The following is a 22,473-nucleotide window of genomic DNA, read 5'->3' as shown; positions in this document are numbered from 1 at the left end:
AGAAATCTGACTTTTACCAGAGCTGACCAGAGGAAAACACAAACACAGTCCCCCACTACCACAATTAATGCTGTCGAGTTTCCCACATTTGGGGAAATCACAGGGGTCAGCATACCCAGAATGCAATGAATGAACCTCACACTGGGAGAATAATCTTCATGACCATGGTCTCTCCTATGCAAAATAAGTATGATTTGGGATAGGGCTGGGGAGGGCCGCTGCTCAGGCACATCTCTGTCAAGTAAAGGAGATTCAACTGAGGCAGCATAAGGGAACTCTCATCTGGGGACAACAACTGCAGGGAGAACACATATTTTCAGATGAACATGGGAGGGCAGAAGGCTGCCTAATACTGAAGCACCCCCAAACAACAAACCAAATGCAACAACTAGTGCAAGCATTCCTGGGGGAAGGCCTGCAGCAGATGGATTTGCATATGGTGATGTCATCCAAAGCAGTGGGTCAAAGTTGGCTTCAACCCTCGTCTGCATATGAAAAGAGAAAAGGGGCGTGCAGGGCATGGCGGCCTTTTGCGGCACTTGGATGACCCCTAGTTCGCATTAAACACCTCCACCCTCCTTCGGTGTGGGGCTCATGTTGGCTATGCCCCAGCCCCTGAAGCATTCAAGCTGATTTCTTGCAGTAGCTGGGCACTGTAACTGCTCCAGAGCTGCTCTGTACGGCAAGTAAAAGGGTGTGGGCCCTGCAGCACTACCTGTAGTTTGCATTGTGCATTGGAAGGCACAAAGTAAGCAGACGGGAGAAGTAAGGATAGTGCGCAAGGCCATAGAATGGAGCGGCTTAAGAAAAGAGAAGTGGAAACAGACAGCAAACTAGGCTGGAGAGAGACCTGAGACAAAGAGATCTGAATTATACGAGAGCCGACCAGGGGAAACACAAATTATGCAGTCAAGTTTCCCACATTTGGGGAAATCGCAGGGGCAGCACATCCAGAGTGCAATGGGTGAGCCTTGCCCTGGGAGAAGCACCTTCATGATTATAGTATCTCACCTGGCAGGTAAGTAGAAGTTGGGCTAGAGCTGGGGAGAGTCGCTGCACGGGCATCCCCCTGTCAAGTGAAGGAGATCCAACTGAGGCAGCACAAGGGAACTCTCGAAAGAAGAACAAGGCTAGAGGAAGATCTGAAACAAAGAAATCTGACTTTTACCAGAGCTGACCAGAGGAAAGCACAAACACAGTCCCCCACTACCACAAATAATGCAGTTGAGTTTCCCACATTTGGGGAAATCACAGGGGTCAGCATACCCAGAATGCAATGAATGAACCTCACCCTGGGAGAACAATCTTCAAGACCATGGTCTCTCCTATGCAAAATAAGTATGATTTGGGATAGGGCTGGGGAGGGCCGCTGCTCAGGCACATCTCTGTCAAGTAAAGGAGATTCAGCTGAGGCAGCACAAGGGAACTCTCATCTGGGGACAACAACTGCAGGGAGAACACATATTTTCAGATGAACATGGGAGGGCAGAAGGCTGCCTAATACTGAAGCACCCCCAAACAACAAACCAAATGCAACAACTAGTGCAAGCATTCCTGGGGGAAGGCCTGCAGCAGATGGATTTGCATATGGTGATGCCATCCAAGCAGTGGGTCAAAGTTGGCTTCAACCCTCGTCTGCATATGAAAAGAGAAAAGGGGCGTGCAGGGCATGGCGGCCTTTTGCGGCGCTTGGATGACCCCTAGTTCGCATTACACACCTCCACCCTCCTTCGGTGTGGGGCTCATGTTGGCTATGCCCCAGCCCCTGAAGCATTCAAGCTGATTTCTTGCAGCAGCTCGGCACTGTAACTGCTCCAGAGCTGCTCTGTAAGGCAAGTAAAAGGGTGTGGGCCCTGCAGCACTACCTGTAGTTTGCATTGTGCGTTGGAAGGCACGAAGTAAGCAGACGGGAGAAGTCAGGATAGTGCGCAAGGGCATAGAAGGGAGCGGCTCAAGAAAAGAGAAGTGGAAACAGACAGCAAACTAGGCTGGAGAGAGACCTGAGACAAAGAGTTCTGAATTATACGAGAGATGACCAAGGGAAACACAAATTATGCAGTCAAGTTTCCCACATTTGGGGAAATCGCAGGGGCAGCACAACCAGAGTGCAATGGGTGAGCCTTGCCCTGGGAGAAGCACCTTCATGATCATAGTATCTCACCTGGCAGGTAAGTAGGAGTTGGGCTAGAGCTGGGGAGGGTCGCTGCTCGGGCACCCCCCTCTCAAGTGAAAGAGATCCAACTGAGGCAGCACAAGGGAACTCTCGAAAGAAGAACAAGGCTAGAGGAAGATCTGATATAAAGAAATCTGATTTTTACCAGAGCTGACCAGAGGAAAGCACAAACACAGTCCCCCACTACCACAAATAATGCAGTCGAGTTTCCCACATTTGGGGAAATCACAGGGGTCAGCATACCCAAAATGCAATGAATGAACCTCACCCTCGGAGAACAATCTTCATGTCCATGGTATCTCCTATGCAAAATAAGTATGATTTGGGATAGGGCTGGGGAGGGCCGCTGCTCAGGCACATCTCTGTCAAGTAAAGGAGATTCAACTGAGGCAGCACAAGGGAACTCCCATCTGGGGACAACAACTGCAGGGAGAACACATATTTTCAGATGAACATGGGAGGGCAGAAGGCTGCCTAATACTGAAGCACCCCCAAACAACAAACCAAATGCAACAACTAGTACAAGCATTCCTGGGGGAAGTTCTGCAGAAGACGGATTTGCATACGGTGATGTCATCCAAGCAGTAGGCCAAAGTTGGCTGGAACCCTCATCTGCATATGAAAAAAGAAAAGGGGTATGCAGGGCATGGCGGCCTTTTGCGGCGCTTGGATGACCCTTAGTTCGCATTAAACACCCCCACCCTCCTTCGGTGTGGGGCTCATGTTTGCTATGCCCCAGCCCCTGAAGCATTCAAGCTGATTTCTTGCAGCAGCTGGGCACTGTAACAGCTCCAGAGCTGCTCTGTACGGCAAGTAAAAGGGTGTGGGCCCTGCAGCACTACCTGTAGTTTGCATTGTGCATTGGAAGGCACTTAAGAAAAGAGAAGTGGAAACAGACAGCAAACTAGGCTGGAGAGAGACCTGAGACAAAGAGATCTGAATTATACGAGAGCCGACCAGGGGAAACACAAATTATGCAGTCAAGTTTCCCACATTTGGGGAAATCGCAGGGGCAGCACATCCAGAGTGCAATGGGTGAGCCTTGCCCTGGGAGAAGCACCTTCATGATTATAGTATCTCACCTGGCAGGTAAGTAGAAGTTGGGCTAGAGCTGGGGAGAGTCGCTGCACGGGCACCCCCCTGTCAAGTGAAGGAGATCCAACTGAGGCAGCACAAGGGAACTCTCGAAAGAAGAACAAGGCTAGAGGAAGATCTGAAACAAAGAAATCTGACTTTTACCAGAGCTGACCAGAGGAAAGCACAAACACAGTCCCCCACTACCACAAATAATGCAGTTGAGTTTCCCACATTTGGGGAAATCACAGGGGTCAGCATACCCAGAATGCAATGAATGAACCTCACCCTGGGAGAACAATCTTCAAGACCATGGTCTCTCCTATGCAAAATAAGTATGATTTGGGATAGGGCTTGGGAGGGCCGCTGCTCAGGCACATCTCTTTCAAGTAAAGGAGATTCAACTGAGGCAGCACAAGGGAACTCTCATCTGGGGACAACAACTGCAGGGAGAACACATATTTTCAGATGAACATGGGAGGGCCTAATACTGAAGCACCCCCAAACAACAAACCAAATGCAACAACTAGTGCAAGCATTCCTGGGGGAAGGCCTGCAGCAGATGGATTTGCATATGGTGATGCCATCCAAGCAGTGGGTCAAAGTTGGCTTCAACCCTCGTCTGCATATGAAAAGAGAAAAGGGGCGTGCAGGGCATGGCGGCCTTTTGCGGCGCTTGGATGACCCCTAGTTCGCATTACACACCTCCACCCTCCTTCGGTGTGGGGCTCATGTTGGCTATGCCCCAGCCCCTGAAGCATTCAAGCTGATTTCTTGCAGCAGCTGGGCACTGTAACTGCTCCAGAGCTGCTCTGTAAGGCAAGTAAAAGGGTGTGGGCCCTGCAGCACTACCTGTAGTTTGCATTGTGCGTTGGAAGGCACGAAGTAAGCAGACGGGAAAAGTCAGGATAGTGCGCAAGGGCATAGAAGGGAGCGGCTCAAGAAAAGAGAAGTGGAAACAGACAGCAAACTAGGCTGGAGAGAGACCTGAGACAAAGAGTTCTGAATTATACGAGAGATGACCAAGGGAAACACAAATTATGCAGTCAAGTTTCCCACATTTGGGGAAATCGCAGGGGCAGCACAACCAGAGTGCAATGGGTGAGCCTTGCCCTGGGAGAAGCACCTTCATGATCATAGTATCTCACCTGGCAGGTAAGTAGGAGTTGGGCTAGAGCTGGGGAGGGTCGCTGCTCGGGCACCCCCCTCTCAAGTGAAAGAGATCCAACTGAGGCAGCACAAGGGAACTCTCGAAAGAAGAACAAGGCTAGAGGAAGATCTGATATAAAGAAATCTGATTTTTACCAGAGCTGACCAGAGGAAAGCACAAACACAGTCCCCCACTACCACAAATAATGCAGTCGAGTTTCCCACATTTGGGGAAATCACAGGGGTCAGCATACCCAAAATGCAATGAATGAACCTCACCCTCGGAGAACAATCTTCATGTCCATGGTATCTCCTATGCAAAATAAGTATGATTTGGGATAGGGCTGGGGAGGGCCGCTGCTCAGGCACATCTCTGTCAAGTAAAGGAGATTCAACTGAGGCAGCACAAGGGAACTCCCATCTGGGGACAACAACTGCAGGGAGAACACATATTTTCAGATGAACATGGGAGGGCAGAAGGCTGCCTAATACTGAAGCACCCCCAAACAACAAACCAAATGCAACAACTAGTACAAGCATTCCTGGGGGAAGTTCTGCAGAAGACGGATTTGCATACGGTGATGTCATCCAAGCAGTGGGCCAAAGTTGGCTGGAACCCTTATCTGCATATGAAAAAAGAAAAGGGGTATGCAGGGCATGGCGGCCTTTTGCGGCGCTTGGATGACCCTTAGTTCGCATTAAACACCCCCACCCTCCTTCGGTGTGGGGCTCATGTTTGCTATGCCCCAGCCCCTGAAGCATTCAAGCTGATTTCTTGCAGCAGCTGGGCACTGTAACAGCTCCAGAGCTGCTCTGTACGGCAAGTAAAAGGGTGTGGGCCCTGCAGCACTACCTGTAGTTTGCATTGTGCATTGGAAGGCACTTAAGAAAAGAGAAGTGGAAACAGACAGCAAACTAGGCTGGAGAGAGACCTGAGACAAAGAGATCTGAATTATACGAGAGCCGACCAGGGGAAACACAAATTATGCAGTCAAGTTTCCCACATTTGGGGAAATCGCAGGGGCAGCACATCCAGAGTGCAATGGGTGAGCCTTGCCCTGGGAGAAGCACCTTCATGATTATAGTATCTCACCTGGCAGGTAAGTAGAAGTTGGGCTAGAGCTGGGGAGAGTCGCTGCACGGGCACCCCCCTGTCAAGTGAAGGAGATCCAACTGAGGCAGCACAAGGGAACTCTCGAAAGAAGAACAAGGCTAGAGGAAGATCTGAAACAAAGAAATCTGACTTTTACCAGAGCTGACCAGAGGAAAGCACAAACACAGTCCCCCACTACCACAAATAATGCAGTTGAGTTTCCCACATTTGGGGAAATCACAGGGGTCAGCATACCCAGAATGCAATGAATGAACCTCACCCTGGGAGAACAATCTTCAAGACCATGGTCTCTCCTATGCAAAATAAGTATGATTTGGGATAGGGCTTGGGAGGGCCGCTGCTCAGGCACATCTCTTTCAAGTAAAGGAGATTCAACTGAGGCAGCACAAGGGAACTCTCATCTGGGGACAACAACTGCAGGGAGAACACATATTTTCAGATGAACATGGGAGGGCCTAATACTGAAGCACCCCCAAACAACAAACCAAATGCAACAACTAGTGCAAGCATTCCTGGGGGAAGGCCTGCAGCAGATGGATTTGCATATGGTGATGCCATCCAAGCAGTGGGTCAAAGTTGGCTTCAACCCTCGTCTGCATATGAAAAGAGAAAAGGGGCGTGCAGGGCATGGCGGCCTTTTGCGGCGCTTGGATGACCCCTAGTTCGCATTACACACCTCCACCCTCCTTCGGTGTGGGGCTCATGTTGGCTATGCCCCAGCCCCTGAAGCATTCAAGCTGATTTCTTGCAGCAGCTGGGCACTGTAACTGCTCCAGAGCTGCTCTGTAAGGCAAGTAAAAGGGTGTGGGCCCTGCAGCACTACCTGTAGTTTGCATTGTGCATTGGAAGGCACGAAGTAAGCAGACGGGAGAAGTCAGGATAGTGCGCAAGGGCATAGAAGGGAGCGGCTCAAGAAAAGAGAAGTGGAAACAGACAGCAAACTAGGCTGGAGAGAGACCTGAGACAAAGAGATCTGAATTATACGAGAGATGACCAAGGGAAACACAAATTATGCAGTCAAGTTTCCCACATTTGGGGAAATCGCAGGGGCAGCACAACCAGAGTGCAATGGGTGAGCCTTGCCCTGGGAGAAGCACCTCCATGATCATAGTATCTCACCTGGCAGGTAAGTAGGAGTTGGGCTAGAGCTGGGGAGGGTCGCTGCTCGGGCACCCCCCTCTCAAGTGAAAGAGATCCAACTGAGGCAGCACAAGGGAACTCTCGAAAGAAGAACAAGGCTAGAGGAAGATCTGATATAAAGAAATCTGATTTTTACCAGAGCTGACCAGAGGAAAGCACAAACACAGTCCCCCACTACCACAAATAATGCAGTCGAGTTTCCCACATTTGGGGAAATCACAGGGGTCAGCATACCCAGAATGCAATGAATGAACCTCACCCTGGGAGAACAATCTTCATGACCATGGTATCGCCTATGCAAAATAAGTATGATTTGGGATAGGGCTGGGGAGGGCCGCTGCTCAGGCACATCTCTGTCAAGTAAAGGAGATTCAACTGAGGCAGCACAAGGGAACTCTCATCTGGGGACAACAACTGCAGGGAGATCACATATTTTCAGATGAACATGGGAGGGCAGAAGGCTGCCTAATACTGAAGCACCCCCAAACAACAAACCAAATGCAACAACTAGTGCAAGCATTCCTGGGGGAAGGCCTGCAGCAGATGGATTTGCATATGGTGATGTCATCCAAACAGTGGGTCAAAGTTGGCTTCAACCCTCGTCTGCATATGAAAAGAGACAAGGGGCGTGCAGGGCATGGCGGCCTTTTGCGGCGCTTGGATGACCCCTAGTTCGCATTACACACCTCCACCCTCCTTCGGTGTGGGGCTCATGTTGGCTATGCCCCAGCCCCTGAAGCATTCAAGCTGATTTCTTGCAGCAGCTGGGCACTGTAACTGCTCCAGAGACGCTCTGTAAGGCAAGTAAAAGGGTGTGGGCCCTGCAGCACTACCTGTAGTTTGCATTGTGCGTTGGAAGGCACGAAGTAAGCAGACGGGAGAAGTCAGGATAGTGCGCAAGGGCATAGAAGGGAGCGGCTCAAGAAAAGAGAAGTGGAAACAGACAGCAAACTAGGCTGGAGAGAGACCTGAGACAAAGAGATCTGAATTATACGAGAGCCGACCAGGGGAAACACAAATTATGCAGTCAAGTTTCCCACATTTGGGGAAAACGCAGAAGCAGCACACCCAGAGTGCAATGGGTGAGCCTTGCCCTGGGAGAAGCACCTTCATGATCATAGTATCTCACCTGGCAGGTAAGTAGGAGTTGGGCTAGAGCTGGGGAGGGTCGCTGCTCGAGCATCCCCCTGTCAAGTAAAGGAGATTCAACTGAGGCAGCACAAGGGAACTCTCATCTGGGGACAACAACTGCAGGGAGAACACATATTTTCAGATAAAAATCTTGGTCATGCTCTGGTTTCTCTTCAGAACGAACAAATCTTTCGCCTTTTACTAAAGATTTCCGTGGAGAGGAGCAAAACCGAGTTTTATCTCAATTTTTGCATGCCCCATCTTTTTGGGGTTTCTTTTATCGGTTTAAAGATAGAATGAGTGTGCTTTAATGTAAGCTCATTTGCATAGAAATGACAGTAAATGTTTGTTTCTTTTCAAACAGAACTTTCTTGACCATGCTACTTGCTTGAAAGATCTGGGAGCACATGGAATACAGTACAAACCATGCTTATAGCAAGGAGAAGACAGGTGAGAAATCTGCTTTCTTTCAAATTGGGCGCTCACTTTGATCTGAATGAGGACTGCTGGCACGGCACTCAGGCGACAGGTGGAATCTTGGTCATGCTCTGGTTTCTCTTCAGAACGAACAAATCTTTCGCCTTTTACTAAAGATTTCCGTGGAGAGGAGCAAAACTGAGTTTTATCTCAATTTTTGCATGCCCCATATTATTGGGGTTTCTTTTATCGGATTAAAGACAGAACGAGTGTGCTTTCTTGTTAGCTTTAATGTAAGTTTATTTGCATAACAATGACAATAAATGCCTGTTTCTTTTCAAGCAGAACTTTCTTGACCATACTAATTGCTTGAAAGATCTGGGAGCACATGGAAAAGAGTACAAACCATGCTTATAGCAAGGGGAAGCCTGGTGAGAAATCTGCTTTCTTTCTTTCAAATTGGGTGCTCACTTTGAGCTGAATGAGGACTGCTGGCATGGCACTCAGGCGACAGGTGGAATCTTGGTCATGCTCTGGTTTCTCTTCAGAACGAACAAATCTTTCGCCTTTTACTAAAGATTTCCGTGGAGAGGAGCAAAACTGAGTTTTATCTCAATTTTTGCATGCCCCGTCTTATTGGGGTTTCTTTTATCAGTTTAAAGATAGAACGAGTGTGCTTTAATGTAAGCTCATTTGCATAGAAATGACAGTAAATGTTTGTTTCTTTTCAAACAGAACTTTCTTGACTATACTAATTGCTTGAAAGATCTGGGAGCACATGGAAAAGAGTACAAACCATGTTTATAGCAAGGGGAAGCCTGGTGAGAAATCTGCTTTCTTTCTTTCAAAGTTGGTGCTCACTTTGAGCTGAATGAGGACTGCTGGCATGGCACTCAGGCGACAGGTAGAATCTTGGTCATGCTGTGGTTTCTCTTCAGAACGAACAAATCTTTCGCCTTTTACTAAAGATTTCCGTGGAGAGGAGCAAAACTGAGTTTTATCTCAATTTTTGCATGCCCCATCTTATTGGGGTTTTATTTTATCGGTTTAAAGATAGAACGAGTGTGCTTTAATGTAAGCTCATTTGCATAGAAATGACAGTAAATGTTTGTTTCTTTTCAAACAGAACTTTCTTGACCACACTAATTGTTTGAAAGATCTGGGAGCACATGGAAAAGAGTACAAACCATGTTTATAGCAAGGGGAAGCTGTCACAACTGAGGGCCTGAGCTGACGGGAGGCAGCCTCAGTTGTAGGGGCTGAGATGTACCGGAACCTGGGAGGTTGTATCAGACCCCTGGACATGTAAGTAACATAAATAATAAATGCCCGAAGGCGTGACCACGACAACTTGGATAAAAGTCAATGATGTTTATTATGACAACTCCGCAACACAGCAGCAGTAAAAGAAAACGTAAAAGTCAGCAAAGAATAAATACAGTTCCTGGGTACTACAGGATGGCAGGAGCCACAGGGCACTGGTAGTGTGAGATAGTTCTTATGATCTTCTAGATGGAAAGTCCTTACCAGGCCCGACTGTAGCAATGGAGATAACCCAGGATTGTGCCAGCTGGTGTTCCAGGAAAAGCTGGGTTGCTGAAGATAAAACAGCTGCTGTGGATACTGGCTGGAACCTGACTGTTGTTAGCACGTAGTGGATACTGGCTGGAACCAGTTAAATAATAAATGAACTTGGGAGCGATGAAATATGAACTGAAATGTAGAACTTGAGAGCGGAGAAATAATAATACCGGTGGAGAGTGGTAAAGTGTAGAAAGGACTAGAGATGAGCGGGTTCGGTTTCTCTGAATCCGAACCCGCACGAACTTCATGTTTTTTTCACGGGTCCGAGCAGACTCGGATCCTCCCGCCTTGCTCGGTTAACCCGAGCGCGCCCGAACGTCATCATGACGCTGTCGGATTCTCGCGAGACTCGGATTCTATATAAGGAGCCGCGCGTCGCCGCCATTTTCACACGTGCATTGAGATTGATAGGGAGAGGACGTGGCTGGCGTCCTCTCCATTTAGATTAGGGTTGAGAGAGAGAGAGAGAGATTGACCCGAGGCTGTGATACTGTAGAAGAGAGTGCAGAGTTTAGTGACTGACGACCACAGTGACCACCAGACAGTGCAGTTGTTTGTTTTATTTAATATATCCGTTCTCTGCCTGAAAAAAACGATACACACAGTGACTCAGTCACATACCATATCTGTGTGCACTGCTCAGCCCAGTGTGCTGCATCAATGTATATATATATATCTGACTGTGCTCAGCTCACACAGCTTATAATTGTGGGGGAGACTGGGGAGCACTGCAGTGCCAGTTATAGGTTATAGCAGGAGCCAGGAGTACATAATATTATATTAAAATTAAACAGTGCACACTTTTGCTGCAGGAGTGCCACTGCCAGTGTGACTAGTGACCAGTGACCTGACCACCAGTATATATAATATTAGTAGTATACTATCTCTTTATCAACCAGTCTATATTAGCAGCAGACACAGTACAGTGCGGTAGTTCACGGCTGTGGCTACCTCTGTGTCGGCACTCGGCAGCCCGTCCATAATTGTATATACCACCTAACCGTGGTTTTTTTTTTCTTTCTTTATAGTCATACTAGTTACGAGTATACTATCTCTTTATCAACCAGTCTATATTAGCAGCAGACACAGTACAGTGCGGCAGTTCACGGCTGTGGCTACCTCTGTGTCGGCACTCGGCAGCCCGTCCATAATTGTATATACCACCTAACCGTGGTTTTTTTTCCTTTCTTTATACATACATACTAGTTACGAGTATACTATCTCTTTATCAACCAGTCTATATTAGCAGCAGACACAGTACAGTGCGGTAGTTCACGGCTGTGGCTACCTCTGTGTCGGCACTCGGCAGCCCGTCCATAATTGTATATACCACCTAACCGTGGTTTTTTTTTCTTTCTTTATACATACATACTAGTTACGAGTATACTATCTCTTTATCAACCAGTCTATATATTAGCAGCAGACACAGTACAGTGCGGTAGTTCACGGCTGTGGCTACCTCTGTGTCGGCACTCGGCAGCCCGTCCATAATTGTATATACCACCTAACCGTGGTTTTTTTTTCTTTCTTTATACATACATACTAGTTACGAGTATACTATCTCTTTATCAACCAGTCTATATATTAGCAGCAGACACAGTACAGTGCGGTAGTTCACGGCTGTGGCTACCTCTGTGTCGGCACTCGGCAGCCCGTCCATAATTGTATATACCACCTAACCGTGGTTTTTTTTTCTTTCTTTATACATACATACTAGTTACGAGTATACTATCTCTTTATCAACCAGTCTATATTAGCAGCAGACACAGTACAGTGCGGTAGTTCACGGCTGTGGCTACCTCTGTGTCGGCACTCGGCAGCCCGTCCATAATTGTATATACCACCTAACCGTGGTTTTTTTTTCTTTCTTTATACATACATACTAGTTACGAGTATACTATCTCTTTATCAACCAGTCTATATATTAGCAGCAGACACAGTACAGTGCGGTAGTTCACGGCTGTGGCTACCTCTGTGTCGGCACTCGGCAGCCCGTCCATAATTGTATATACCACCTAACCGTGGTTTTTTTTTCTTTCTTTATACATACATACTAGTTATGAGTATACTATCTCTTTATCAACCAGTCTATATATTAGCAGCAGACACAGTACAGTGCGGTAGTTCACGGCTGTGGCTACCTCTGTGTCGGCACTCGGCAGCCCGTCCATAATTGTATATACCACCTAACCGTGGTTTTTTTTTCTTTCTTTATACATACATACTAGTTACGAGTATACTATCTCTTTATCAACCAGTCTATATATTAGCAGCAGACACAGTACAGTGCGGTAGTTCACGGCTGTGGCTACCTCTGTGTCGGCACTCGGCAGCCCGTCCATAATTGTATATACCACCTAACCGTGGTTTTTTATTCTTTCTTTATAGTCATACTAGTTACGAGTATACTATCTCTTTATCAACCAGTCTATATTAGCAGCAGACACAGTACAGTGCGGTAGTTCACGGCTGTGGCTACCTCTGTGTCGGCACTCGGCAGCCCGTCCATAATTGTATATACCACCTAACCGTGGTTTTTTTTTCTTTCTTTATACATACATACTAGTTACGAGTATACTATCTCTTTATCAACCAGTCTATATATTAGCAGCAGACACAGTACAGTGCGGTAGTTCACGGCTGTGGCTACCTCTGTGTCGGCACTCGGCAGCCCGTCCATAATTGTATATACCACCTAACCGTGGTTTTTTTTTCTTTCTTTATACATACATACTAGTTACGAGTATACTATCTCTTTATCAACCAGTCTATATATTAGCAGCAGACACAGTACAGTGCGGTAGTTCACGGCTGTGGCTACCTCTGTGTCGGCACTCGGCAGCCCGTCCATAATTGTATATACCACCTAACTGTGGTTTTTTTTTCTTTCTTTATACATACATACTAGTTACGAGTATACTATCTCTTTATCAACCAGTCTATATATTAGCAGCAGACACAGTACAGTGCGGTAGTTCACGGCTGTGGCTACCTCTGTGTCGGCACTCGGCAGCCCGTCCATAATTGTATACTAGTATCCAATCCATCCATCTCCATTGTTTACCTGAGGTGCCTTTTAGTTGTGCCTATTAAAATATGGAGAACAAAAATGTTGAGGTTCCAAAATTAGGGAAAGATCAAGATCCACTTCCACCTCGTGCTGAAGCTGCTGCCACTAGTCATGGCCGAGACGATGAAATGCCAGCAACGTCGTCTGCCAAGGCCGATGCCCAATGTCATAGTACAGAGCATGTCAAATCCAAAACACCAAATATCAGTAAAAAAAGGACTCCAAAACCTAAAATAAAATTGTCGGAGGAGAAGCGTAAACTTGCCAATATGCCATTTACCACACGGAGTGGCAAGGAACGGCTGAGGCCCTGGCCTATGTTCATGGCTAGTGGTTCAGCTTCACATGAGGATGGAAGCACTCAGCCTCTCGCTAGAAAAATGAAAAGACTAAAGCTGGCAAAAGCAGTAGCACCGCAAAGAACTGTGCGTTCTTCGAAATCCCAAATCCACAAGGAGAGTCCGACTCCAATTGTGTCGGTTGCGATGCCTGACCTTCCCAACACTGGACGTGAAGAGCATGCGCCTTCCACCATTTGCACGCCCCCTGCAAGTGATGGAAGGAGCACCCGCAGTCCAGTTCCTGATAGTCAGATTGAAGATGTCAGTGTTGAAGTACACCAGGATGAGGAGGATATGGGTGTTGCTGGCGCTGGGGAGGAAATTGACCAGGAGGATTCTGATGGTGAGGTGGTTTGTTTAAGTCAGGCACCCGGGGAGACACCTGTTGTCCGTGGTAGGAATATGGCCGTTGACATGCCTGGTGAAAATACCAAAAAAATCAGCTCTTCGGTGTGGAAGTATTTCACCAGAAATGCGGACAACAGGTGTCAAGCCGTGTGTTCCCTTTGTCAAGCTGTAATAAGTAGGGGTAAGGACGTTAACCACCTCGGAACATCCTCCCTTATACGTCACCTGCAGCGCATTCATAATAAGTCAGTGACAAGTTCAAAAACTTTGGGTGACAGCGGAAGCAGTCCACTGACCAGTAAATCCCTTCCTCTTGTAACCAAGCTCACGCAAACCACCCCACCAACTCCCTCAGTGTCAATTTCCTCCTTCCCCAGGAATGCCAATAGTCCTGCAGGCAATGTCACTGGCAATTCTGACGAGTCCTCTCCTGCCTGGGATTCCTCCGATGCATCCTTGCGTGTAACGCCTACTGCTGCTGGCGCTGCTGTTGTTGCTGCTGGGAGTCGATGGTCATCCCAGAAGGGAAGTCGTAAGCACACTTTTACTACTTCCACCAAGCAATTGACTGTCCAACAGTCCTTTGCGAGGAAGATGAAATATCACAGCAGTCATCCTGTTGCAAAGCGGATAACTGAGGCCTTGACAACTATGTTGGTGTTAGACGTGCGTCCGGTATCCGCCGTTAGTTCACAGGGAACTAGACAATTTCTTGAGGTAGTGTGCCCCCGTTACCAAATACCATCTAGGTTCCACTTCTCTAGGCAGGCGATACCGAGAATGTACACGGACGTCAGAAAAAGACTCACCAGTGTCCTAAAAAATGCAGTTGTACCCAATGTCCACTTAACCACGGACATGTGGACAAGTGGAGCAGGGCAGGGTCAGGACTATATGACTGTGACAGCCCACTGGGTAGATGTATGGACTCCCGCCGCAAGAACAGCAGCGGCGGCACCAGTAGCAGCATCTCGCAAACGCCAACTCTTTCCTAGGCAGGCTACGCTTTGTATCACCGGTTTCCAGAATACGCACACAGCTGAAAACCTCTTACGGCAACTGAGGAAGATCATCGCGGAATGGCTTACCCCAATTGGACTCTCCTGTGGATTTGTGGCATCGGACAACGCCAGCAATATTGTGTGTGCATTAAATCTGGGCCAATTCCAGCACGTCCCATGTTTTGCACATACCTTGAATTTGGTGGTGCAGAATTTTTTAAAAAACGACAGGGGCGTGCAAGAGATGCTGTCGGTGGCCAGAAGAATTGCGGGACACTTTCGGCGTACAGGCACCACGTACAGAAAACTGGAGCACCACCAAAAACTACTGAACCTGCCCTGCCATCATCTGAAGCAAGAAGTGGTAACGAGGTGGAATTCAACCCTGTATATGCTTCAGAGGTTGGAGGAGCAGCAAAAGGCCATTCAAGCCTATACAATTGAGCACGATATAGGAGGTGGGATGCACCTGTCTCAAGCGCAGTGGAGAATGATTTCAACGTTGTGCAAGGTTCTGATGCCCTTTGAACTTGCCACACGTGAAGTCAGTTCAGACACTGCCAGCCTGAGTCAGGTCATTCCCCTCATCAGGCTTTTGCAGAAGAAGCTGGAGACATTGAAGGAGGAGCTAACACGGAGCGATTCCGCTAGGCATGTGGGACTTGTGGATGTAGCCCTTAATTCGCTTAGCAAGGATTCACGGGTGGTCAATCTGTTGAAATCAGAGCACTACATTTTGGCCACCGTGCTCGATCCTAGATTTAAAGCCTACCTTGGATCTCTCTTTCCGGCAGACACAAGTCTGCTGGGGTTCAAACACCTGCTGGTGAGTAAATTGTCAAGTCAAGCGGAACGCGACCTGTCAACAACATCTCCTCCTTCACATTCTCCCGCAACTGGGGGTGCGAGGAAAAGGCTCAGAATTCCGAGCCCACCCGCTGGCGGTGATGCAGGGCAGTCTGGAGCGACTGCTGATGCTGACATCTGGTCCGGACTGAAGGACCTGACAACGATTACGGACATGTCGTCTACTGTCACTGCATATGATTCTCTCCCCATTGAAAGAATGGTGGAGGATTATATGAGTGACCGCATCCAAGTAGGCACGTCACACAGTCCGTACTTATACTGGCAGGAAAAAGAGGCAATTTGGAGGCCCTTGCACAAACTGGCTTTATTCTACCTAAGTTGCCCTCCCACAAGTGTGTACTCCGAAAGAGTGTTTAGTGCCGCCGCTCACCTTGTCAGCAATCGGCGTACGAGGTTACATCCAGAAAATGTGGAGAAGATGATGTTCATTAAAATGAATTATAATCAATTCCTCCGTGGAGACATTGACCAGCAGCAATTGCCTCCACAAAGTACACAGGGAGCTGAGATGGTGGATTCCAGTGGGGACGAATTGATAATCTGTGAGGAGGGGGATGTACACGGTGATATATCGGAGGATGATGATGAGGTGGACATCTTGCCTCTGTAGAGCCAGTTTGTGCAAGGAGAGATTAATTGCTTCTTTTTTGGTGGGGGTCCAAACCAACCCGTCATATCAGTCACAGTCGTGTGGCAGACCCTGTCACTGAAATGATGGGTTGGTTAAAGTGTGCATGTCCTGTTTATACAACATAAGGGTGGGTGGGAGGGCCCAAGGACAATTCCATCTTGCACCTCTTTTTTCTTTTCTTTTTCTTTGCGTCATGTGCTGTTTGGGGAGGGTTTTTTGGAAGGGACATCCTGCGTGACACTGCAGTGCCACTCCTAGATGGGCCCGGTGTTTGTGTCGGCCACTAGGGTCGCTTATCTTACTCACACAGCTACCTCATTGCGCCTCTTTTTTTCTTTGCGTCATGTGCTGTTTGGGGAGGGTTTTTTGGAAGGGACATCCTGCGTGACACTGCAGTGACACTCCTAGATGGGCCCGGTGTTTGTGTCGGCCACTAGGGTCGCTTATCTTACTCACACAGCTACCTCATTGCGCCTCTTTTTTTCTTTGCGTCATGTGCTGTTTGGGGAGGGTTTTTTGGAAGGGACATCCTGCGTGACACTGCAGTGCCACTCCTAGATGGGCCCGGTGTTTGTGTCGGCCACTAGGGTCGCTAATCTTACTCACACAGCTACCTCATTGCGCCTCTTTTTTTCTTTGCGTCATGTGCTGTTTGGGGAGGGTTTTTTGGAAGGGCCATCCTGCGTGACACTGCAGTGCCACTCCTAGATGGGCCCGGTGTTTGTGTCGGCCACTAGGGTCGCTTATCTTACTCACACAGCGACCTCGGTGCAAATTTTAGGACTAAAAATAATATTGTGAGGTGTGAGGTATTCAGAATAGACTGAAAATGAGTGGAAATTATGGTTTTTGAGGTTAATAATACTTTGGGATCAAAATGACCGCCAAATTCTATGATTTAAGCTGTTTTTTAGGTTTTTTGGAAAAAAACACCCGAATCCAAAACACACCCGAATCCGACAAAAAAAATTCGGTGAGGTTTTGCCAAAACGCGGTCGAACCCAAAACACGGCCGCGGAACCGAACCCAAAACCAAAACACAAAACCCGAAAAATTTCCGGCGCTCATCTCTAGAAAGGACACCGGCCCTTTAAGGGAAGCTGTACTCTGCTGGAAGCTGAGCTGGAAGCAGGTAATGTTGTAGCTGGAAACAGATGAATCCACAATGGATTGGAGAGTCAGGCTACACCGCAGGTGGAATGCTGGTGCGGGTCTCTATGGTGGAAGTCTTGAGACAGGAGCTGGAACCTGGAAGACAATCACAGGAGAGAGACAAACAGGAACTAGGTTTGACAACCAAAGCACTGACGCCTTCCTTACTCAGGCACAGTGTATTTATACCTGCAGCAAGGAAGGGATTGGCTAGGCAATTGTGCAGATTATCAATACTGAGAACAGATTGGTGGAAATGATCAGCTGACAGAATCCAAGATGGCTGCGCCCATGCAGACACTTGGAGGGAAGTTTTGGTTTGTAATCCATGTGGTAATGAAAACAGTAATGGCGGCGCCGGCCACCGGAGACAGGAGGCGCCAGGCTGACAGATGCACATCCAACCACGCGGACACGGCGGAGGCCGCGGGAGACGCCATGCCAGGTGTAATATGGCGTTTACTGTGACAGCGTCCCAGAGTGACAGGAGAGAATACAGGAATGTACACATCAGGATAACAGATGGGATCCGGTCCTGGAGCGCTGAGCCAGCCTTAGGAGGCATCTGATGGGTAAGAAATGGCGTCCAGATACCCGGATCGTGACAGCACCCCCCCCTTTAGGAGTGGCCCCAGGACACTTCTTTGGCTTTTGAGGAAACTTGGAATGGAATCTCCGGACCAAGGCAGGAGCATGGACATCAGAAGCATTGGTCCATGAACGTTCCTCAGGACCATAACCCTTCCAGTCAATAAGATATTGTAGTTGACCGTAACGGTGACGTGAGTCCAGGATCTTGGCCACTTCATACTCAACGCCTCATTGAGTTTGGACTTTCGGAGTTGGAGGAAGTGAGGAATGAAACCGATTCAAGATCAGCGGTTTCAACAGGGAAACATGGAATGTCCTGGGTATTTTTAAGAAGGGAGGCAACTGGAGTCTGTAAGCAACAGGATTGATGACTTGTTCAATCTTGAAAGGACCGATATAGCGAGGTGCAAACTTCATACTGGGAACTCTTAACCTCAAATTCTTCGTGGATAACCATACCCGATCACCCACCTTGAGAGCAGGAACTGCTCGACGCTTCTTATCCGCAAACTTCTTGTACCTGAACGATGCCTTGAGCAGAGCTGATCGTACGCTCTTCCAGATATTGGCAAACTGATGCAAGGTGATATCCACTGCGGGAACAGAAGTTGCTGGAAGCGGTTGGAACTCAGGGACTTTAGGGTGGAATCCAAAGTTAGTGAAGAATGGTGTTGAAGCAGATGAAGAATGATACTGGTTGTTATGACAGAACTCGGCCCAGGGAAGTAATTGAACCCAGTCATCTTGAGAGGAGGACACATAGATGCGGAGGAAGGCCTCCAAGTCCTGATTCACCCTCTCGGTTTGACCATTGGTCTGAGGATGGTAAGCCGTGGAAAACTTTAGCTTGACTTGGAGGACTTGACATAAACTTCGCCAGAATTTGGCTGTGAATTGAACTCCTCGATCTGAGATAATTTCTTCAGGAAGACCGTGGAGTCGGAAGATCTCTTGTATGAATACTTGAGCCAACTTGGAAGCTGACGGAAGACCGGTGAGAGGAATGAAGTGTGCCATCTTGGTGAACCGGTCAACTACCACCCAGATGGTATTGAACTTGTTGCACATGGGTAAGTCTGTAATGAAATCCATCGACAAGTGGGTCCATGGTCGACGGGGAACGGATAGTGGAACCAGTTGCCCCGCAGGCGACTGGCGGGATACTTTATGTTGGGCACACTTTGGGCAAGATGCAATAAACTCCAAGACGTCCTTTTTCAGAGTTGGCCACCAATAGGACCTAGAGATAAACTCCAGGGTTTTTTGGATACCTGTATGTCCGGCAAAACGGGAAGCATGGGCCCAATGCATGAGCTTCTTCCTTAGCATCGGCTTCACAAAACTTTTCCCTGATGGGGGCGTAGAGTCCATCCCTACCGTGGAGAATGCCAACGGACTTATAATAGGATGCTTGTCTGAAGACTCTGACTCATTTTCTTGCTCCCATGAGCGGGAAAGGGCATCGGCCTTGCGATTCTGAGAGCCCGGACAGAACTGGAGTTTAAAGTCGAACCTGGAAAAGAAAAGTGCCCATCTGGCCTGACGAGGGTTGAGACATTGTGCGCCTTTCAAATATAGAACGTTCTTGTGGTCTGTAAGGATGGTGATTGAATGAGAAGCTCCCTCCAACAGATATCTCCACTCCTCTAGAGCGAGCTTGATGGCTAGCAACTCCTGGTCGCCAATGGCATAGTTGCGCTCCGCTGGGGAGAACTTCCGTGAAAAGAAACTGCAAGGATGTAAATGGCCATCTTTAGCCCTCTGAGATAACACCGCTCCTACTCCAACGGAGGAGGCATCCACCTCTAGGATGAAAGGAGAGTCGATGTCAGGCTGTTTCAGGACAGGCGCAGAGATGAACCTCTGTTTTAAAAGATGAAAAGCTTGCATGGCTTCTTCAGACCACTTGGACGGGTTAGCACCCTTCTTGGTGAAAGCAGTAATAGGCGCCACAATGGTGGGAAAGTCTCGTATAAACTTTCGGTAATAATTGGCGAACCCTAAGAACCTCTGGACCCCTTTGAGGGTTAAGGGTACTGGCCAATTCTGAATTGCTTGTAGTTTCTCAGGATCCATCTCTAGTCCGAAACCGGACACAATGTACCCTAGAAACGGAATGGACTTGACTTCAAAGACGCATTTCTCTAATTTGCAATAGAGATGATTGACACGGAGACGGGACAGAACCTCCTTTACCCAAAAACGATGTTCCTCTAAATTGTTGGCAAAAATGAGGATATCATCTAGATAGACCACGACATGACGGTATAGAATGTCTCTGAAGATCTCATTGACGAAATGCTGGAAGACAGCTGGAGCATTGCTCAATCCGAAGGGCATGACGAGGTACTCATAATGTCCGTCACGGGTGTTAAATGCGGTCTTCCACTCGTCACCCTCACGGATCCGGATGAGATTGTATGCACCTCGCAAGTCCAGCTTTGTAAAGATGGTAGCTCCGCTAACTCTGTCAAAGAGCTCAGTAATCAGGGGTAAAGGATAACGGTTCTTGATGGTAATGTCGTTCAAACCTCTGTAGTCGATGCACGGCCGCAGACCACCATCTTTCTTTTTTACAAAAAAGAAGCCTGCGCCGGCTGGAGAAGAAGAAGGTCGAATGAACCCCTTTGCTAGGTTCTCTTTAATATATTCCTCCATAGAATGCGTCTCAGGCAGAGACAACGGATAAGTTCGGCCTCGAGGTGGAACCTTCCCTGGAACGAGATCAATCGGACAGTCCCATTCTCTATGAGGAGGAAGGATATCAGCAGAAGCTTTACTGAACACATCCGTGAAATCTTGATATGGAGGAGGTGGAACATCAGACGACCTGGGGGAGGAAGAACAGACAGGCAATACTTTAAACAAACATGTCTCAGCACAGGAGGAACCCCATGCCAGGATTTGCGTAGTCGTCCAATCAATTGTAGGATTGTGAAGACGGAGCCATGGAAGGCCCAGGACCACAGGATGTGTGGCTCTTGGAATCACTAAAAAAGAAATAAGTTCGGAATGAAGAACTCCCACTCTCAGACGAACTGGTAGAGTCCTTAAAGAAATAACTGCATCAAAAATTTTGCTGCCATCCACGGCAGTTAAAGAAATGGACGAAGGAAGTCTCTCGGTGGGTAGGGACCACCGTTTAACATAGGCTTCGGTAATAAAGTTCCCAGCTGCTCCGGAATCAAGGAGGGCAATGACGTTCCGATAACGTTGAGCAACTTGAAGCGAGACTGGGAGATTACAATCTTGAGAAGATGGAGAGGAGATCATTACTCCTAGCCGGCCCTCTCCTTGGCGAGCTAGGATTTGAAGTTTCCCAGACGTTTGGGACAGGCATTAATGGTGTGAGACGGAGCTGCACAATAGAGACAGAGAAACTCGGAGAGACGTCTTCGGCGCTCAGCAGGGGTTAAACGGGAACGGCCAAGTTGCATGGGCTCATCTTTAGATGGTGACAGTTGACGAGGAGGAGGAGCAGAAGATTTTGGAGCAGATGATCTTCCACGCTCAGTTGCTCTCTCTCTGAAACGTAAATCAACTTTCGTGCAGAGTGAGATTAGCTCATCTAACTTAGAAGGTAAGTCTCTGGTAGCTAACTCATCTTTAATACGCTCAGATAAGCCATGCCAGAATGCAGCATACAGGGCCTCGTCGTTCCATGCCAGTTCGGATGCCAGGATCTGGAACTGTATCAGATATTGTCCTACAGTACGTGACCCCTGGCGTAAACGGAGAATCTCGGATGAAGCTGAGGTTACCCGGCCTGGCTCGTCGAAGATGCGCCTGAATGTTGACACGAAGGCAGTGTAGGAAGATAGCAGGGTGTCGGACCTCTCCCATAACGGTGATGCCCAATCAAGGGCTGAGCCACTGAGAAGAGAAATAATGTAGGCAATTTTTGTACGGTCACTGGGAAAATTGCCAGGTTGTAGCTCAAACTGAATCTCACACTAGTTGAGAAATCCCCTGCAGAATCTTGGAGATCCGTCAAATTTTGCTGGCGTTGGAAGATGAAGACGTGGAGCAGAAATGGGTAAGGTGGGTGGGGTTATAGCTGGAGTCACTGTGGTTGACGCACCAGACGCGCCTGATCCACGGAGAGTTGTCTGAATCCCATCCAGCCGAGTAGAGAGATCCTGGAGACAGCGGATGATGTGGCCCTGTGCAGCCTCCTGATGTTCTAGTCGGGCTGCCAGTTCTTGCATCGGCCTGGCCGCTTGATCCTGGTCTCCGGCTGGATTCATTTGGTCAGTGCTTACTGTCACAACTGAGGGCCTGAGCTGACGGGAGGCAGCCTCAGTTGTAGGGGCTGAGATGTACCGGAACCTGGGAGGTTGTATCAGACCCCTGGACATGTAAGTAACATAAATAATAAATGCCCGAAGGCGTGACCACGACAACTTGGATAAAAGTCAATGATGTTTATTATGACAACTCTGCAACACAGCAGCAGTAAAAGAAAACGTAAAAGTCAGCAAAGAATAAATACAGTTCCTGGGTACTACAGGATGGCAGGAGCCACAGGGCACTGGTAGTGTGAGATAGCTCTTATGATCTTCTAGATGGAAAGTCCTTACCAGGCCCGACTGTAGCAATGGAGATAACCCAGGATTGTGCCAGCTGGTGTTCCAGGAAAAGCTGGGTTGCTGAAGATAAAACAGCTGCTGTGGATACTGGCTGGAAC

At 48.1% G+C, this 22,473-nt stretch overlaps 16 non-coding genes and 2 pseudogenes across 16 annotated transcripts; 4 read left to right on the top strand and 14 right to left on the bottom strand.

Moving 5' to 3' along the window:
- Positions 1-27: 27 nt before the first annotated feature.
- On the bottom strand, positions 28-191 carry LOC135005451 (U1 spliceosomal RNA). The gene has a single exon (XR_010206026.1). It is a non-coding gene; the product is annotated as a U1 spliceosomal RNA (small nuclear RNA).
- Positions 192-863: 672 nt separating this feature from the next.
- Positions 864-1,026, bottom strand: LOC135005467 (U1 spliceosomal RNA). The gene has a single exon (XR_010206038.1). It is a non-coding gene; the product is annotated as a U1 spliceosomal RNA (small nuclear RNA).
- A 152-nt stretch (positions 1,027-1,178) lies between these two features.
- LOC135005445 (U1 spliceosomal RNA) lies at positions 1,179-1,342 on the bottom strand. Its single transcript, XR_010206020.1, has one exon. It is a non-coding gene; the product is annotated as a U1 spliceosomal RNA (small nuclear RNA).
- Positions 1,343-2,040: 698 nt separating this feature from the next.
- Positions 2,041-2,176, bottom strand: LOC135005462 (U1 spliceosomal RNA; annotated as a pseudogene).
- Positions 2,177-2,328: 152 nt separating this feature from the next.
- Positions 2,329-2,492, bottom strand: LOC135005448 (U1 spliceosomal RNA). The gene has a single exon (XR_010206023.1). It is a non-coding gene; the product is annotated as a U1 spliceosomal RNA (small nuclear RNA).
- A 615-nt stretch (positions 2,493-3,107) lies between these two features.
- Positions 3,108-3,270, bottom strand: LOC135005466 (U1 spliceosomal RNA). The gene has a single exon (XR_010206037.1). It is a non-coding gene; the product is annotated as a U1 spliceosomal RNA (small nuclear RNA).
- Positions 3,271-3,422: 152 nt separating this feature from the next.
- On the bottom strand, positions 3,423-3,586 carry LOC135005443 (U1 spliceosomal RNA). The gene has a single exon (XR_010206019.1). It is a non-coding gene; the product is annotated as a U1 spliceosomal RNA (small nuclear RNA).
- Positions 3,587-4,274: 688 nt separating this feature from the next.
- Positions 4,275-4,410, bottom strand: LOC135005461 (U1 spliceosomal RNA; annotated as a pseudogene).
- Positions 4,411-4,562: 152 nt separating this feature from the next.
- LOC135005447 (U1 spliceosomal RNA) lies at positions 4,563-4,726 on the bottom strand. The gene has a single exon (XR_010206022.1). It is a non-coding gene; the product is annotated as a U1 spliceosomal RNA (small nuclear RNA).
- Positions 4,727-5,341: 615 nt separating this feature from the next.
- On the bottom strand, positions 5,342-5,504 carry LOC135005464 (U1 spliceosomal RNA). Its single transcript, XR_010206035.1, has one exon. It is a non-coding gene; the product is annotated as a U1 spliceosomal RNA (small nuclear RNA).
- Positions 5,505-5,656: 152 nt separating this feature from the next.
- On the bottom strand, positions 5,657-5,820 carry LOC135005476 (U1 spliceosomal RNA). The gene has a single exon (XR_010206046.1). It is a non-coding gene; the product is annotated as a U1 spliceosomal RNA (small nuclear RNA).
- A 661-nt stretch (positions 5,821-6,481) lies between these two features.
- On the bottom strand, positions 6,482-6,644 carry LOC135005469 (U1 spliceosomal RNA). Its single transcript, XR_010206040.1, has one exon. It is a non-coding gene; the product is annotated as a U1 spliceosomal RNA (small nuclear RNA).
- Positions 6,645-6,796: 152 nt separating this feature from the next.
- On the bottom strand, positions 6,797-6,960 carry LOC135005446 (U1 spliceosomal RNA). Its single transcript, XR_010206021.1, has one exon. It is a non-coding gene; the product is annotated as a U1 spliceosomal RNA (small nuclear RNA).
- Positions 6,961-7,631: 671 nt separating this feature from the next.
- LOC135005468 (U1 spliceosomal RNA) lies at positions 7,632-7,794 on the bottom strand. The gene has a single exon (XR_010206039.1). It is a non-coding gene; the product is annotated as a U1 spliceosomal RNA (small nuclear RNA).
- A 144-nt stretch (positions 7,795-7,938) lies between these two features.
- Positions 7,939-8,054, top strand: LOC135005472 (U5 spliceosomal RNA). Its single transcript, XR_010206042.1, has one exon. It is a non-coding gene; the product is annotated as a U5 spliceosomal RNA (small nuclear RNA).
- A 270-nt stretch (positions 8,055-8,324) lies between these two features.
- Positions 8,325-8,440, top strand: LOC135005471 (U5 spliceosomal RNA). Its single transcript, XR_010206041.1, has one exon. It is a non-coding gene; the product is annotated as a U5 spliceosomal RNA (small nuclear RNA).
- A 286-nt stretch (positions 8,441-8,726) lies between these two features.
- On the top strand, positions 8,727-8,842 carry LOC135005473 (U5 spliceosomal RNA). Its single transcript, XR_010206043.1, has one exon. It is a non-coding gene; the product is annotated as a U5 spliceosomal RNA (small nuclear RNA).
- A 274-nt stretch (positions 8,843-9,116) lies between these two features.
- LOC135005474 (U5 spliceosomal RNA) lies at positions 9,117-9,232 on the top strand. Its single transcript, XR_010206044.1, has one exon. It is a non-coding gene; the product is annotated as a U5 spliceosomal RNA (small nuclear RNA).
- Positions 9,233-22,473: the final 13,241 nt, after the last annotated feature.

The sequence above is a fragment of the Pseudophryne corroboree genome, unplaced genomic scaffold (assembly GCF_028390025.1).
Source record: "Pseudophryne corroboree isolate aPseCor3 unplaced genomic scaffold, aPseCor3.hap2 scaffold_2025, whole genome shotgun sequence".
NCBI lineage: Eukaryota > Metazoa > Chordata > Amphibia > Anura > Myobatrachidae > Pseudophryne > Pseudophryne corroboree.
The sequence above is the reverse complement of the archived record's forward strand: the minus strand, read 5'-3'. Positions and strand labels throughout refer to the sequence as shown.